Consider the following 14867-nt stretch of genomic DNA (forward strand, 5'->3'; position numbering starts at 1 on the left):
AACTCTGAAGTGTAAGGCTCAGCTCTTTGAATGCCTACAACTGAACAGGCATTGTGTTAAGTGCTTTAGATGTACTTCTTTGTGTCGGCCTCGCAACCATCCTTTGCAGTACGGTGCCATTATTATTCCCATTTTACAGATGAGGAAATTGAGGCCAAGAAATGCAAAGAAAATTGCCCAAAGTCACACAGGTGGGTGGAGGATTTGAATCTGGATCTAGTCCTGGCCTGGACACTCTCAACCACTAGGAGACCAAGCCCTGGGCAGGTCTAAAGGAGCATCTCTCCTCTGACCAAACTGGGTCTGTTGAGGGTCACCAGGTGGAGCCTCAGTGTGCCCCTGATTCATCACTCAGCCTCAGGAAACCTCCACCCTTGCCATCCCTCCCTTGCACATAGGCATTCGGTCCCGAGACAGCTTATTTCCACAATTTAACACACCGTGTTCTCCAGAAGCAGCTACACAGCCATGCAGAACTCATCCAACGCAACTCACATGGCATTTGTCCTCAAACAGCTAGTCATCATCACATAATGTGCACCAGATATATACAAACTTGTTCCCACACGGGTCATCGTGCATTTTTCATCCAATGGACATTGAGCCTGTGCACACAGAAAGCTGCACAGATACAAAACCTCACATACACGTTCACATGTTTATCCCCACACAACCGACACACATGTTCATTTCACATCACTTAAGCACCCACATCTGCTCAATGTCATACACTAAATCCTCCCCCGACATGAACTTTATTCATTGTTCCCAGATCCAATACTAGGCCCAGGTGGAGCAATGATGCTGCCTCCCTCTGGGTTGGCCAGGCACCCAAAGATCGGGAGATGGTTTTAGCCTGCCTGTGATGGATGGAATTAATCTTACTGAGCTGGAGAAACTAAATAATTAAATCCCTAATCATCCCCCCCAAGCCAGCCCAAGCCAATATAGGCTGAGGGAGGGAGGGGCTCTGAGGCCCAGGACCAATAACCTAGAGAGGAGGAGGGGCTTGGGAAGAAGAGGCATAGACAGAACCCTTAGGAGGGTTCTCTGGACAGGCAGACAGACAGACATGGTTCTCCAGTGCTACCGGCTCTCCCTTTCCACATGGAAATGGAGCAGCTTGGGAAGAACAGCCCACCACCACCCACTAATACAGAGTAAGAGGAGGGGTACAGTCCTTCTCCCACCCTCCCCAGAGTCCTTCCTGCCCCTCCACGGTGTGCATCCTAGCAGTGTAAGGGGATGGCAGACAGGACACTCAAAGTGCCCAGGACCATGGCCGTCAATGGGGACTGTCAGCCCAAAGGGGAGCTGATGTAAAATCACTCAGGCCCTGGCCACCCCTGGAATAGGCCCCTCCCCTGCCTGCCGCAGGATTGGCAGGGAAGGACCCTCCACACAGTTGCACCTGCTTCCCTCAGGAAGTGGGTCCAGCACGTGACTAACAGGCTGAGGATGGAGCAGAGGCCTGGGCAGGGGGGCTCAGGGAATGAGCCTGGGAAAAGGCCCCAGTCCGATTGGCTGAAAAGTGGGTCATTTTCCTTTTGAAAAATAGTGAGAAAATGGAGAAGTAGGTCGTGCTCTCATCCCCTCAACCCCAGGCACCTTCCCAGACTTGTGGGGTGGGGCGAGAAGGAAAGATCTGCACATGCCAAAGCCCCATCTCCCCCAGGACTCCACTGGGGGGGCGGCGCCCAGCCCAGGAGGCCAAGGTCGTCATCACTCAGGACGCCCAAGGACACGCACTCTCTGAGGCCAGGCCGGGAGCACAAGCCCCACCCTGCCCTGGGGGCCCTGGGCCAAGCTGGAGGGATTCGGGCTCCCACGTGCAAGACCCTGAGGAGCCCCCTCCCATCCTCCTGTCTGTTGTGGTGCCTCCTCTCCTCTCTTCTCCTCCCTTTCCTCGTCGTCCACGTGGGCAGAGTCGTTGCCATGACACCGCGGGCAGGTGGGCGGCTCTGGCGGCTCTTTCGGCCCAACCCCCACGCTCAGAGCCCAGGTGGGAGGGGAGCGGCGGCAGCGCCCCCGCCCGTGGTCCAGATGAGAGGAGAGATTGGCAGAAGGTCCCCATCATACACCCCGGAACCTGGAAGGGGCTCTAGCTCTTGGAAATGAGGCAACCCAGCTCTTGGAGGGGTTGCGGATCTCTCAACGCGGATTTTAGGCCTCAGGGCCCGCCCCCTACGCAGGTCAGGCAGCGGCAGGAGCGGGGCTGACCCACAGGTCCCACCTCTCCCTCTTTTTCTTACCAGCCCGCCTCCAAGCGTTCCCCAGGTACTAAGTTTCAGTCACTTCACCCTAGAAGCTGAATGGTCGTGCCTGAGGTCTAACCTCAGTTCCTCATTCTGCAACACAAGCTCAAGTCTCTATGCTCTTTCCTTAGAAAGGAAATCAGACACAGTTGAGCCTCTCAGAGAGATTCCTCCCCTACCGCCAAAGCCCCAGCCTGTCCGCTAGAAATCGGGTCCCAGTTCCCTGGGTGTCCCCACATCCCGGAACTCCCACACCCTAGTGGGGAACCACTCACTCCTAAGCCCATACTTGGTCAAGGCACCCACCCAGCTAAGAAACGGGACCAGAGTGGAACAGGGAGAGGAGTGGGGGCAGGAAAAGGTGAGGGCTAGAAAGTGGATGCTGCCTGAGGACGCTGTCCTGCCTCCCACCACATCTGGCCTCAGGAAGTCTCGGCCAGGCCTGAGCTCCTCACGGGCTCTGAGCACCCCTCTCAGGGTCCACGTGTCTCTCCCCGTGTGTCTCTCAGGCTCTGTGACTCTGCCTTCCAAAGGCCCTTTCCACCACTCAGCACCCTGTGCCCTATCCCTATTCCCTCAGGCAGGGGCCCTGCAACACTGATCAAATGGAACCTGCCTGGCAGCCCTTCGCAGCCTGGCTGACAGGGGTAGACATATGTGGGGTGGTGGTGAGAAGATCCCATCATCCAGGGTTAGCTGGAGGCTGTCCCGCTTGTCACTGGGTGTTCGTGACATACGTACCACTTTACATATAAAGACACTTTTACTTTCTTCCTTAGCCTTCCGCGACTAAGATAGTAGATGTCACTGGCTAAATATGCCATGTGCTCACGTGTGCCTGTGTGTGCATACATGCGCGTGTTTGGACACGGTATCTCCCTTTCTCCACCTCCACTCCCAATGTTCTCCATCAGGCTGCCCTCAATCCTAAGTTCTCACTAAAGCTCTTACAATGGGTTCCTAACTGATCTCCCTGCCTGTATCCTGGCCCAGCCCGATCCACTCTCATCACTGGCTGCCAGTGCGATCTTCCTAAAATCTGTTTATTCAACAGATACGTAGTGAGTGCCTCCAACGCCAGGCACTCCTCTGGACACAGTAGGTACAGTAGTGAACAAAACATTCTCTTGCTCCATTCTCATGAAGTTTCTCTCCTAATGGACAAAGAGATGATGAACAAATATATGAAATAATGGAAGTGGTAAGTGCTGAATTATTTTTTAAAAAGGGGAGGTGAGAGGACAGCATGACAAGGGGCTATTTAAGATAGACTGTGGGGCTTCCCTGGTGGCGCCGTGGTTGAGAGTCCCCCTGCCGATGCAGGGGACACGGGTTCGTGCCCCGGTCCGGGAAGATCCCACATGCCGCGGAGCGGCTGGGCCCGTGAGCCATGGCCGCTGGGGCTGCGCGTCCGGAGCCTGTGCTCCGCAACGGGAGAGGCCACAACAGTGAGAGGCCCACGTACCGCAAAAACAAAAACAAACAAACAAACAAAAGATAGACTGTGGGGGAGGCCTCTCCAAAAAAGTGACTTCTGAGCAAAGACTTGAATCAAGCGAGGGAGCAAGTCACGTGGGTATCTGGAGGGGAGAGCGTTTCAGGCTGAGGGAAAAGCAGAGGCCCCCAAGGTGAGGCTGTGCTCAGCATCTTTGTGGAACCGAAGGGAGGCACTTGTAGGGGTGGCATCTGAGATCAGGGAGGTCACTGGAGGCTATTTTACACACAGCACTTATGTCACTCAGACCCCACTAAGCACTTAGGATTTCACTCTGAGTGAGATGGAAAGCCATTGGAAAGGCATGATCTCATCTTAAGCTGGCTGCTTTTGTGGGGAGACTCTCCGGAGGAGGGGCTGGCAAGGGTGGAGGTAGGGAGACCAGTTGGGACATTTCCTGTCACTAAACCACCTTTTCCTACCTCTGCCCACCTGGTGAACACCTGTTCAAGCCTTGGCTCAAAGGCCTCCCCTTCTATGGATCCTTTACCAAACCCCTCCCTTCCCTGCTCCAGAACTGACCAAGCCCTCCGTAGGCCTCCACTTTCCCCCGTGAACACTTATGTCCTCCTACTTTCCTGAACACTCTCCTTACTTGGATCCAGGTCTTTTACCTTCTCTAGATTGTAAGTTACCTAAGGTCAAGGACCATCACCAGTGTCCAGCACGGTATGTGGCACATCACCGACATAAGAAAAACGCTGGCTGAATGAATGGATGAATTGGGGGAGGCACATGTGATGGAACAGGGACTATCTGTAGGCTGTTGTTAACCTGGGTGAGTGATGTGCACGTGTATGTCATCATGGGTGGCAATCAGGCCAGTATTAACACATGCCCACATATTTCTTCTACTCTGTCTATATGCATATGTGTGTTAGCAAGTATGTACATATTGACAAAGCCCTCTGTTGATATGTACATTCCTGTAGATTTTTCACGTGTATGTATACATTTTAGAAAGTGCATTTATGTTCAGATATGCATATTAAGGCATAGACAAGTAATGCACACATATACATGTACACACGCCCATGTGTGAAGCTGATGTACACACCTGGGCCTCCCTAAAAATCCCTACCCCTCTCACCCACTAAGCCCAGCTTGTTCTGCTTCATTCTTGAAACTTCAGCAGTAACGTTCAAGCTCCCAAACTCTTTCCCCTACATACACCCCTGAGCACCATAGCATCTGATCAGCCTTGAGCTCAGCTCCCTTTCTCAGCTGTCCCCAAGGCCTGTACAGTTTTCTCCTCTGCAAGATCCTTTCATACGGATGGTGGCAGGGAAGAGTTGGGTCCCCATGAGAAGATAACTTGAGACACCTCGAGGAGCCTGGTTTTTGGAAAAGAGCCACAGGCATGAGAGTGGATCAAGTTCAAGCTTGTGTGAAAACAACTTTTGGACAGTCCCAGTGTTTAGTCAGAACCTCTCCGTCTCATTCTTTCTGTCACATTTATTCACATGAATGACTCAACTTAGGTACACATATTCACATGCTGTTAATTCATGTGCCCCCACATACGTGCTCACATGCATACTTACACTCACATATATGTATGGTTGGGTGAGCACCCTCCCACACACGGGTTTAAGTAATTGCCTTTATAGTCACATATATACACAGACGCATACACAGAGTCATACATACATATACACGTAATACACAAACTCATAAATGTGTTTGTACCCATTCATACAGCATACTCACACATATGTATGGACATATACACAGTCACATACACGCTCACAAGCAGGAATACACATGCGCATGCACTGGAATAGCAGAGATGTGCACAAAGCCAGGAGTCCATATTCTCTCCAAGTGACATCACAAGTTTGCGTTTGCTCTCTCCTCTTGCCAGTCTCCCACTTCATTTTAGAAAGTTATTCCTATTATCAATAGGATATGCCCCACTCCTGGATATACTCCATTCCTACCCACTCAAAGAAAACAAAAGTCATTCCAAAAAAGGGCTCTGTCATCCCCTTGTCTCATGCCTGGAATAACCAATATTTCCACAGACAACCTGGGAGGCAGGGAACAATGGAGTAGGTACACTTCAGAATAGGTGCACCTTTTTCCACCCAACAGGCAGCCCCCACCTCCCATATATATACAACTTTTTAATTCTGAAAGGGGAAATGAAGAGAAAATATCAAGGCCAGAGTTCTTCCTCCCAGCATCTCTGGGTATGGTCCACGGCTCCCAGACTCCAAAACGGCTATTGGGGCAGAGGAAGGAACAGTAAGAAAATTATCTCTGGGCCTTAAAACTTCTTGGGGATGCTTCTCTTCTTCCCTAGAGGGCAGCTTCATGACGTTCAGTGAACCCCTCCCACCCCAGCCAAGGACCCCAGCAAAGACAGGGCAGACCTGGAGGCTTAAAAATGTAAAGGGGCAGGGGGTGATCTCGGCTCACAATAATAAAAGAAGCAAGTATTTAGAAAAGAGGAGCTGGGTAGGGAGCAGGGAAGCAAGCTGAAGACACCTCCCAGCAGGAAGGCAGCTGCTGGAACACTGGGTCGTGAATAGCAGGACCCTCCAATGGGCCAGGGAGAAGGGGGTGGACATCCAACGTTCCATGTGGGGGTGGAGGGGTGACTGCTTCAGGCAGTAGCAGCAGCTCCAAAGTAAAGTCTTATCAAAGCTGTTATGTAACCAAGGGAGCTGAGTGGAGCACAAACACCTCCCCTCCCCAAACAGGCACCCACACCCACACCCACCACCTCCCAGCATCCACAGCATAGGAGAACTCAGCTCCTCCCAAGCAGCTAGAGAAGGGAGGAATCATCTTGATGAGTTACATCGAAAACATGATGGGTGAGGGGCTCCTTAGTAAGTAGAAGTCACATCTGGAAAGGGATGAACTGGTTCAGTTTGGGGTCCCTAAATACCTCCCCTTTTCTTTTGAACTCCCTGCCACACCCAGTTTTTGCCCAGCATCCAGAAACTTTCTCCTTCCTCTCCCCTCAAGAAGGATCCCATTTGAATATTTGATTGTTCCTTGGGGATGGCAGGTGAAGCTGCCATCATCCACTCCTGCCTGTTGTTCCCCCACAGTCTCATCTGCATGTCCTGACATTTGGCTCTCATCCCCCTGGGATGACAAGGGAAGGGACCTGGAAAAATAAGTCCTTGCTCTATTCCCTTCAGATTTACAAAGATGGAGCACAAGAACCCAGAAAATTAAGATGATCCTGACCCTAGATAGTGCGGGAAAGATTTACAAGGGAGCTAAGAACTGAAATCCAGACCCCCCATCCCCCGATTTGAATCATTTTTCTCCCCCCCAGATTTTTCTCTTTTTCCCACTGCCCCATCTCTAGTAGCCTCCTCCTTCTCTGCTGCATGGCAATGAACAATCCCACCCACTCCTTGAGTCCTTTGCTTGGAAATCTTTCTCCCCAACAAAGTCTCTCCCAAATGCTGCTCTGAGCTCTGGTTGGGGTGGGCAAAGCATGAGGACAGGCTGCAGAAAATGTCACTGTCTCCTGTCCTGAGTTTGAAAGTATGGTGGGCAGGGGGATGCTACATGGTCAATCAAATTATCCTAAACTCCTGAGCTCTACGCACCCCAGGCCTAACCAGCAAACCTGAAGGTCTCTTAATCCGGATCTGCCTTGAGCCTGAAGTTCTGGGACCCCAGTAGGAGAAAGGCTGGTGCTAACCACCCCTAAGCTTATTGCACTAAAAACTACCCAAGAGAAGAGAGCTCACAACCGCAACATCAGCCTCCATCCCTAGCCCCACACCAACAGTGCGGTGGTTTTTGGAAAGGGGAGGGGAACTGAAACAGGAAAAGAGGAGTTCCCTTTCCCAAATTACCGTTAGGAACCGTGAGGCCTAAGGTCAGAGGAAGGACCCCAAAATCTATCTTTCCGTCCAGGGACCCTGTCCTTGGAAAGTAGGTCATCAGGGAGAATTTTTCTAATGAGCCCTCAGCACTGCCCAGCAGCCTTTCCATCATTGGGCCCCCAACGCAGCCCCGTTCAATACCCGGGACAGTTCCAAAGGAGCAAATCCCACCGAGTCCAATTCAGCACTTGGGACAGCTCCCAGCCACTCTGCGGTCTTGTTGCCAGAAACCCAGGATGCCAGAAACGAAAGGCTTACCCCACTACACCCCCGGTTTAGTACAGAAGCCCCTCTCCCCTGCCCCTCCCACACTCGCTCCCATCCACCGGAGGCACCTGGTACTCCTCTCTTCCCTCTATGTCCAAAGAAAGAAAAGAAACCCAGACTCTAGGCTTCCCTGAGTGAGCCTAGAGAGAGGACCCCACCCACCTCCTTTCAGCCCTGAGCCTCTCAACGCCACTCACAGCTGGTTCTAAAACCACTTTCCTTCTCAACCACCCCCCCCAAAATAAAATAAAATAAATACTCACGTGGGGGCCCCCAGCCCTGTAAGCAGATATGGCGGGGGGAGGCAGAGAGAGGTAGCTCCCCACACCCCGTTCTGAGCCCCCTTTCCGAAGGAGCCAGCTCCCATCTGGACTGGGGGGAGGAGAGACATGTGGAAGCACTGAGTGAGGGGAGGGGAGAAGGGAGAGGGGAGGAGGCAGGAGCGGAGGACTGCGGGGGGGGGGGGTGTCGGGATGGGGGCAAGGGAATCCTTCAATTTCATTCTCTCCCCATGTCTACATCAGCCCTGCAGGCTCAGCTCTTTAATATTTACACACAGGAAGAGGGAAGGATGAGAAAGAACAGAGAGTGAGGGGGGCAGGAGATACCTGAGCTCAAAGGGCATAAACGCAGGGGCCTTGGGGAACTAGGAGCTCACACCATCCCCAGCCCATTCCCATTCTGAGCTCTTGACTGGAAGGAAAAAGGAACCCTGGGACCATTCTGTCCCTTTGTTAACAAGACACTTTGAAGCAGCATCAGAAAAAGATCAGATCCCCACCCACATACCTGGACACCCCCACAAACCCAGATCTCCCGGGTGCCTTATGTTCAGAGGGCAGAGGCAGCATTCATGCACAAGCGCGTTCTGATGCTTGGAGGCGTGTTTGCATGTGGACCGCTGTGTAAAGGCCCATGAACACGTCAGCTAGCATGTACAGGTTCATACAAGTATGTTCTGAGTGCATCCACATGGAACAGCCCATGCAGTCATACGCAAACTTATATAATCGTATGTGTCAACCAGTCCCCAAGCGACCTCCTCGCAGCTCTCCAGCTAAAACCCCAAGGACAAGGCCACCCACCTCCCCAGATTCCCTTTTCACAGGCCCCTCCCTCACAGCCTCACTTTTTCTTTCTGTAACATGGGGAGAAGGACTGACGGGAAGGCATGCTGCATTTGAGCCCAGGGACTTGACAAGTTATTAGCAACGATGAGCTGGCAGTGCGTTGCCATAACGATGGTGCCACCACCTCACCCCAGCTCAAACCCAGACTCCCCAGACGGCAGGAGGCCCGCTGAGCCAGCAGCCTTCAGACCTGGGGGAGGGGGTGGGTAAAGAGGGAATCAAGACGTACCGCTTGTAGAGTGGAGGGTATGCAGCTGTTCTTCCAACCCCCACTGAGAGACAAAGCTTTGAATCTACCAAGTGGAATGAAATCAGATGCTGGAACGGTTTCCTGACCATGGGGAGGGAAGACACTGGAAGGGGTCTGTAGAAGCCCCTCTAGACAAAAGCTCCTGTTGTCACTTGCTCTTTTGTCCCCTCACTCAAAAGAACCTCTTCCACTGATCTCAGTAGATTAATAGAAAAACCAAACAAATAGGAAGCACTTCTATGAATTTTGATTTTCCCATCTGTAAAATGGGAACACTTATCTTTTTTTTTTTTTTTTTTTTTTTTTTTGCGGTACGCGGGCCTCTCACTGTTGTGGCCTCTCCCGTTGCAGAGCACAGGCTCCGGATGCGCAGGCTCAGCGGCCATGGCTCACGGGCCCAGCCGCTCCGTGGCATGTGGGATCTTGCCAGACCGGGGCACGAACCCGTGTCCCCTGCATCGGCAGGCGGACTCTCAACCACTGACCCACCAGGGAAGCCCGGGAACACTTATCTTTATCATTTAGCCCAGGCTCCTGGAAGGCTTAATTAGAAAGAGTTTAAGGGTAACCACAGACCCCTCCAAAATCAGACAAGCCCCAGAAGTTTCTCTACCTAACAGGAACATATGAAGTAAGGAACCATCAGGCCAATGAGGCAAAATGCATCAGAAACTGGATGGGATGAAGGAAAATGGAGCTCAGCCAGCCCAAGTTCCAACATCAACTGGAGAGAGATGATGTGAGCTGCCAGGCAGCAGCTGAAGGCAGCTGCTGCCACAGAAGAAAGTCTGGGAGTCTGGCCTGCAGCAGCTTCAACCCCTCAGCAGGAATTAAGAGATGCTCAATGGCCTCCCTCAGTGGTGGGTATGTCTAGGAATCCCCATTCCCAGGAACATCTGTAACTCCTTCTCTTTGGAAAGGGGTCCCAGGTTGAAGGATCTACAGCCTTAAGATTACTGAGTCTTTGTTTCTTCTCCCCAGATCCCCTCTGCTCAGTTTTGATGGGCAGAGCGTGGGGTGAGACTGGGGGTTTCTAGGAATGGAAAGCAACATGGAAGGTTGTAAAGTTCCTAGGCTAAAACTAGTCAGGAACCCACAAGTTTGCTGTGTGACCTTGGGCAAGTCCTCTCCCTTCTCTGGGCTTCAGTCTCCTCACTTTGTAATTAAGAGGTTGGACCAAGTCAATTCTAAGCTTCCTCCCCTGGCCATCACTCTAAAGCTACATACAAGCGCACTCCTTGGATGTGAGCCCCCTGGCATAAAATGCAGTGGGCACTGCCTGCCAGATCAGTGGGGCGGGGGGGTGGGGGATGCGGGGGTTGTATCTGAGGCTGTTCATCCTATGTTCATGTTCCTTTTAGAAACACCTGCCACCCTAGCCCTCCCGGCTCCCTTTTTAGACCCTGATTCACTGCCAACTCACGAAGCCTCTCCCTCCCCTCCCTCTTCTCTTCTCCTCCTCTCTCCCTTTTAGGCCCTGGCAGCTGGGTGCAGAAGTAGCCCCAGCACTCAGGGAATGCTGGGTGGAGGTGGAGGGCAATGCCACCAGGGTCAGAGAGAGCACACCAGGGAGTACCACTCTCTAACCCTGGCCCAGCCCAGCTCTTTGAGTCACCAAAAGACCTGGGTTGGAGTCTTTCCAAACCACTGACTAGCAGTGTGTGATTGTGGGGAATGCAATTCACCTCTCAAGCCTCAACATCCTCATCTGTAAATTGGCATTATATTAAGTTGAACCACATGAAATTGCTGTTTTGTAGGTAAAAAACAAAAACAGTTGAATATTGGCAATTTCATATGGCTTAACCTGCCCTGCCTGTTTCCCGGGAATGTTAGGAAGATGAGAAAAGTGTCGAGAAGGGAGCGTTTTTTAAAAGCCCTGAACTGACATAAGGGCATTTTTTAAAATTATTATTACTTCAAAGAGCTTTTGCACAGACCCACCAGAGTCAGTGGGCTGAACCAATGACCCAGAACTTGGAAATTTAGGGATTGGAAGTCTGGAAACAGCCACCTGCTCTGAAGACTAAGAACAGGACAGAAGCCTCCACCTGGCCTCCTGAGCGCCTGGCTCTAAAGAGCCCTTGGTGAAACAGTACTGGGGTGACACAAGTTCCAGGCCCCAAGAAGGAGAAGCACACACAGGCACATACACTCCAGCTCCCCCACCCACAGGCCCAAGGGCCTCAGCATGCAGCTAGGACACAACTAGTAGCATCACCCATGGGGTAGGTGAAGGTGGGAACCAACGTGCAAAGTGCAATGCAGCTCTTGCCTGAGTCAGGGGTGAGGAGTCCCTGGGGAGGGGGTTTGAGCTGACCTCTGAAAAGTCCCCTCTCCCTGTCCCATCCCCAATACCACCAGAAATCCCCTGGGAGAGGAGGGGACAAAGCCCAGGTGCGAGTGATTCAGAGTGAACCCTGCTCGAATACATTCTCTCTCTCTCTCTCTCTCTCTCTCTCTCTCACACACACACACACACACACACACGCATGCACGCACACATTCACACAGGCCACAGATACCTGGACCCACTCACAGAAACAGTCGCACCGGCACACACACATCCATTCGCATACACACTCAGAGACATCCACAGACACACACACAGTGACAACACACACTCACTCACACACATGTCCACCGACACATACACAGCAACACCCTCCATACTCACACGGCATACACCCACTGACACGCACACACTCACCCACAATGACACATGCACACTCGCTGCATACACTCACTGGCACACACAATCACCCACAGACCCACGGTGACACGCACGCGCACTCACACACCTGCAGAGGAAACTTCTCTCTGGATCTCCCCGACACTTGCCCTCCACAACCCAGCTGGCTACTCCCTCCCAGACCCAAGCCTCTGCGGTCCAGGGCTGGGCCGGGGCGGGCGGCCACGAGGCTCTACCCCGAGAGCCGGTCCGCGCTCCGCGTGGTCCACCACTCGTCCCTCCGGTCAGGCCCGCAGGCAGCCAGGGCGGGGCGGGGGCGGCGGAGGAGGCCCAGTCCTCCCCCATCCCGGGGCCGGGAGCCGAGGCCGCCGGAGCCCGGGGCGTGGGCGGCGCCGGGGCCGCAGCCAGGCCGAGGCTGGGGGGCGCTGCAGAGGGCGCGGCGCGCGAGGCCCCGTCCCCACCCCTCTCCGCGCCTTACCTGGCCCGGCTTGGGCTCCGGCCGGGTTACATGGTGCCGGCGGCCCGGGCCGGGGGCGCTGCGGCGGCTGGCGGGCGGGCAAAGACGGGGCCCGGCACTGCGGAGCCCCAGGCTGAGGGGCCACGCTGGCTGCTGAGCCCCGAGCGAGCGCCGAGCGGCTGCGGGCGCGGGAGCGGGAGGCGGCCAAGCCACGGAGGCTGGATTTCCCGGGGACCAGGAAGGGGAGGCGGGGGGGATCCCGCCCGCGCGCTCCGCCTCCGCCCCCGCCCCCGCCCCCGCGCACGGCAGCTTAGCCCGGAGCCGGCGAGAGGGGGGGGGACCGAGCTCCCCGCCCCCGCACGGGACTCAGGAGGGCCGAGGTTGCAGCTCGCGAACGGCCGCCGGGGTCTCAGAGGAGCCCCCGCTTAGCTGAGCGACAGCGCTGGGGAGACCCAGGTGGGGGGGCGAAGAAGCCCCCGCCTCCCCGGGGACCGCCGGGGACCCAGGAACGGGCACACACAGAGTCACAGTCACGCACAGCCGCCTAGGCACAGGGACCCCAGCCCAGAGGCGGGCGGTTAGGGAAACAGTCACACAGCCTCCCAGACACGGTCTCGCGCCCCACTGAGGCACAGTCACACCCTGAATGTCACACACAGCCCCCCGGGCACATCCCTCTAGGAGACTCTTCGGGTTTCCCGGGTAAGCTACTCGATTTCAGCTCCTGGCCTCGGGTCTAAGAGCCCCCTTCCTCTGCTTCCCAGGGTGGGGCGCTGTGCCGGGCCTCAGAGCCACAGACAGGCATCCCCCATTCACAGTCCACACAGCCCAGGCATCCCCAGTGTGGAGCGAGAACCCCGCTAGACCTGTCGACTTTGCTGGGGCCCCCACCTGTACCCACTGTGCCCGTCCACCGCTAGGCCCTGAGCCAGGGGTCGTGCCTAGGTGGGGGCGGGGTGGGGGAGGGAAAGGGGACGGTCCGAAGCACAACCGGAGGCTGCAGAGCCAGGACACAGGCTGCAGGAGACAGGAGAGGCGGAGGAGAGCTGACTGCAGCAGTCCCTGGCTTGAATCCGTCTTGGTGCCCAGAGCGATGCTGTAATGGGGGTGCGGGCGCGCGCACTGGGGAAGCCGCTTGGGGAGGGGCTCATTCTGGATTCCGATTTCCCTGGGTGAGTGTGAAGAGAGCACTGCCCCAGGCTCCGAAAGTTGGGGTGGAGAGTAGTGGGCAACCTTAAAGCCTTCTTGCCCTCTTCCCTCCTCCACACTTTCTGGTCCTGAAAGCTTTGGGGTGGTGAGGTGTGGGCTTGGGAGGCTAGGGACACTGACCACCCTCCAGTCTAGGAATAGACCTTGGAGTAGTTCTGATTGAATACCCACCCAACAACCTCCTTCTCCCTGTACCCCTTTGGGGTCACTGGCTCTCCTCCTCATATGAAGGGGGAGACTGAGGCAGAGAAAGTAGAAGTCACAGGCCCAAGTGAATGAAAACTGGGAGTCAAGCCCTTTTTCCATTTCCCAAGAAGATGTTTAAAGATGCCACATGACATAAAGTTCTGGTGGGAGATAGGCAGACTGGTCACCTGTCCTGCTGCCCACATGACCTGTTCAGTCAAGACGTTTCAACATGAGCTAAGGTTGCAGATAATTCCCCAGCCTAGGGATCGGCCAAGAGCAGATATCAGGGAAAATAAGATATAAAGTTGATCCTAGGAACCCCCCTTAGAACTACAAGAAGCATCTCACTTTCCATGTAGGATGCTAAAAGGCACCACTATGTTTTCTCAGTTCTAAGATGTATACTTTGTTAACTATTCTGAAATTGGAAGAGCATCTTACAGTGGATAGGGACATTTTATATGGTTCTCTACATTTCTCTTACAGTTGTATAAAAGAGCTGATGTGTTTTAGATTGAGAAATAGTGTAGTTTTCACTTGTTTATTCCACAAACATTTACTGATTGTACCTGGCACCTTGCTAGCCCATTGAGGCATAAAGATTAGTCAGACAGACTTTAGATAGTGTTCTCCCACATCCATCCAGTGATGTATAAGGGAGATGGAGACGTAAATCAATCATTACTATGAGAGCCAGCTTCATGGGAGTGTGAGCGGTGCAGTCACACAGAGCCCCATGCTTACAAGGTTTTATGCTCTGCTGTCACTGTCTTGAAATTCTTGATAATTTTTTAACAAGGGACCCTGCACTCCACAAATTATGACTGCTGTATTAGGAACGCCAGGCCTTAGTAGAAATGGGCACTAAATACTTTTAGCATCTAGAGCTCTGTCTGGGTGAAGAAGGGCAGTCAAAGAAATAAAGAAGCATAACAGAAGCATATGAGTAGAGTTTCAAAGATTGGGAGAGAGAATTAGGGTAGAGAGCCACACATGTACAGAGACAGAAATTCATCAAAATGTCAATCAAGCAGTATGGCAGACCAGGTGCTTGGTTCATCCTCCC

At 53.6% G+C, this 14867-nt stretch overlaps 1 protein-coding gene across 1 annotated transcript in view; it reads right to left on the reverse strand.

Annotated features, from left to right (window-relative positions):
* The window catches only part of DLGAP3 (DLG associated protein 3), a 60767-nt gene extending 48144 nt beyond the window's left edge, over window positions 1-12623 (reverse strand). Inside the window, exon 1 of the mRNA XM_032642582.1 lies at window positions 12425-12623. The gene's annotated coding sequence lies outside the window, so the exon portion shown is untranslated. The remainder of the gene's footprint in view (window positions 1-12424) is intronic.
* Window positions 12624-14867: the final 2244 nt, after the last annotated feature.

Source organism: Phocoena sinus, chromosome 1 (genome assembly GCF_008692025.1).
Source record: "Phocoena sinus isolate mPhoSin1 chromosome 1, mPhoSin1.pri, whole genome shotgun sequence".
Lineage (NCBI taxonomy): Eukaryota > Metazoa > Chordata > Mammalia > Artiodactyla > Phocoenidae > Phocoena > Phocoena sinus.